Source organism: Octodon degus, unplaced genomic scaffold (genome assembly GCF_000260255.1).
Source record: "Octodon degus isolate 3935 unplaced genomic scaffold, OctDeg1.0 scaffold00184, whole genome shotgun sequence".
NCBI lineage: Eukaryota > Metazoa > Chordata > Mammalia > Rodentia > Octodontidae > Octodon > Octodon degus.
Genome location: NW_004524760.1, coordinates 4,285,566 through 4,288,966, shown reverse-complemented (window position 1 = coordinate 4,288,966; position 3,401 = coordinate 4,285,566). Strand labels below are relative to the sequence as shown.

The window sequence follows — 3,401 nt, the reverse complement described above, 5'->3', positions numbered from 1 at the left end:
TTGACCATCAAGGAATTAACCTTGATGTTGCTGTATCGTCTTACAAATTTTGAGGTCAGATTATTAATATAAATTACTCATTTATATATGGTACTGGGGATTGAGCCCAAACATTTTGCTGTGCCCTATATATTCACCCCATTCCATGTTTTTATTTTTGAAATACCATCTTGGTTGGTTTCCCAGGTTATGCAACCTCCTGCCTTGGCCTCCAAGAGTGCTGGGATTATGAACAGGCATCATGTCATCTGTGAAAACATTAACTTTACCAGGCCGGCCAGATAGCTCCACAGACTACAGCACTTGCTTAGACAGGTGCAGTGACCAGGATCAAACAGATCCTCCTGCCTCAGTGTCCCAAGTACCTGGGTCAACACATAGGAAACACCATGAGCAGCTAAAATGCATCTACTTTTATATATCCATCTTATATTCTGAGAACTTGATGAACTAGTTTATTAGTTCCAGTGGCTTGTTAGTAGACTCCTTACAAATATCCACAAGCTTACATCGTTTCCACAAATAAAAGTTTTATTTCATCTATTCCAATATAGAAGAGTTTCCCTTCTTTTCCTTGCTACATTCTCCTCGCTGTACCTGCTATTATAACATAGCATGGAAGTGAGAGAATATATTCATGTTTTGCTCTTCAATTTACAAAGAAAACACTCAGTGTTTTCATTGTTGTACAACATATTGCTTATGAATTTCTCATAGACACCTTCATCAGATTAAGGAAATTCCTTTCTACTCCTAGTTTACTGAGTATGTTTGGCCTGGCAAGACTATAGATTTTATCACGTGCTTTTTCTGTCTCTTGAGATGAATGTGCATTTGGGCTTTTATTCTGCTGATAATGTTGTGTCACACTGATAGATTTTCAAATGTTAAATCAACTTTGTATTCCTAAATAAGTCTCAGTTGCTCATAGTATATGTTGTTTTTGAATGTTGTGGGAGTTAGTTTACTGATTTTTTTGGAGGATTACTATCATCTGGGTTCATAAGGGATGTCTTTCTCTACTTTGGCATTAGTATGACACTGTATTCCTAGAATAAATCATGACATCTTCCTCCTCTTCTATATTTTTTAAAAGATTGATAATAATGGATGTTATTCCTTTTTAAGATGTTTGATTAAATTCACCAGTAAAGGCACTGTGACTTTTCTTTGTGGGAAGTTCTGAAACTGTAATTTGATATCTGCATTTGTTTTGGGACTAAAACATTTTATTTCTTCTTGAGGCATTTGTGGCAGTTTGTGTCTTTCTTGGAATATATTTCATTTTGTTGCCTCTTTGTTGGCATACTTTGCCCATAGTATTCTCTTATCCTCTTTACAACTGTACACTGCCAAAAAAAAAAAAAGTCCCCACCCCTCCCAGGCAGGCTTCTCCTTCCCACCCTTCCCACACCAGTCACCTCTCCGTACCCCACAACAGCTGACTCAGAACTCAGTGAGGAGGGTCCTCTGGCTGATGGGGTGCAGGATACAGCCAGGATAAAATCTGGCCAAGGCCTAAGGGTGGGATAGCTCACAGTCTGCCTTACAGTCCTATGATTTCAGTCCCTCTTATTCCTCAGGGAACCAGCTTGTTACCCATGTTCTAATGAGGCCATGAGGGTGCAACGTACCCCTGAGCCAAATCTTGCCCTCCAGAGGCCTCACACGAAGGCCCTGGGGAGGACACCTTTCCCACAGGAGCTGAACCTCTTGTGAGGACTCTCTTTTCAGACCTGGCAGGTGTAATGAGGTTAGAGCTGAGGACTCCTCCCCAGGGAGGCCTGGAGTGCTGGACCTTCAGGGCTGAGGAGGCCCACATCAGGGCTTACAGGTCTGGGGCCATTCCTAGTGTAGCAGCTAGCAAAGGGAGGACAGGCTGGAGAAGTCCCCCTCATCTTTATCTAAGCCATATCCTGGCTCTCATGGCACCCTAGAATGAGAGGCTTCTCTGAGGCTCAGGGTACCTCTGGGTACCAGGCCGTGGGGAAGTGTACTGGTGCTGAACGTTGCCGGTGAACGAAGGTGAGTCACCCCCAGTATCATCACTGGTAACCTGGCATCTCTTAAAAACCTGGGAAGGTTTTGGAATGGAGTAGTTGTCATTGATGACTTATCATTTGGTCACATGGCCATCTCAATTTACACTTTGGTGGGCGGATCAGGGTGCACCTCTGCTCTGGGGCCTGCACACACCTGTGTTAGTAGCCCAAGAGGTTTGTCTCCTCTAGCTACAGGAGGAAATGGGTACTTTCTGGTCTGCATCAGGCATGAAGATGGCTATTGGGTTAGGGGTGAGGGCACTTGGTGAGGGCACAGGCTCAGGGTTTCACCCATCTTGTCTTCAGAGACAAAGACTGAGGCCCTGGGACCAACCTGCAGGGCCTCCTTCTAGATTTGAACCCTCAGGCCTCCTCACTCTCTGCTCTTCTCCCTTCCAATCCCTTTGTGCATCTCTCATCTGGGTACAGTCTCTCTTTATTTTTATTTTTATTTTTTGTATGTATTTGTTACAGGGTCTCATTACCTTCTGAGACTCCTAGTGAACTTCCTGTTTTCGCCCTCCCCAGCACTAGGAGTAAAGGTGTGCATCACCATGCCCAGACTCTGTAGCCAGCTCAGCACACCCAGGGGCAGGGCCAGTGGGACATGTGGTGCCAGGAATCGAACCCTGGTCCCTGGGCTTGCCTAAGCAAGCAATTAGTATGCTGAGCTATCTCACTGGCCTCAGAGCTTCTGACCCTTGGTGAGTCCCAGCACTCAAAATGCACCCGGGTGCGCATATCCATTCACAGAAAACAACTCAGGAGTCCAGGTACCCAGGCAATGAGACGAAGTGATAAGGAGAAGGCAAAAGGTGACCAGACATTTAAATCATGGACATGTGTAAGGTTGCTAGGTCCAAGGCACAGGAGTGTATTTTAAATAACTTATAAATTAGCTCCTAGGGCTGGGGAGATGGCTCAGTAGAATAAGTGCTTGCCTGGCAGGTGCAAGGGCCTGAATTTAATCCCCGGTTCTGCCAAAGAATAAATAAATAAATAAATTAGGTCCTATTCTGGAAGCAACTTCCCATGTCAAAAAACCAAATACTCGAGTCTCTTATACTTGAAAAATTTTGCAGGGAACAGGGATATAGCTCTCACAAAATTGCCTATCTGGCAAGCACAATATACTGAGATCAATTTCAGGGACAGACAGCCAGTCAGAAAGAGATTTAATGTAGGAAAAAAATTAAAATGGCAGTAAGATCCAAATTCAGAAACGGTGTGTTATTTGCAACAGTAGCCAGAGAATGCAACATGCAGAGGAAATTAAACTAACTCTCCTTGTCCTAGAGAGTAGTTGTGTTGTGATGATTTTTATAAGAAAAAAGACCTGGAGTACAGCTCACTGAAGTA

The 3,401-nt window shown here is 43.9% G+C and overlaps 1 long non-coding RNA gene across 1 annotated transcript in view; it reads right to left on the bottom strand.

Annotated features, from left to right (window-relative positions):
* Positions 1-3,401, bottom strand: part of LOC111813357 — a 63,707-nt gene that overhangs the window by 54,679 nt on the left and 5,627 nt on the right. The gene's annotated exons all lie outside the window — the stretch shown is intronic.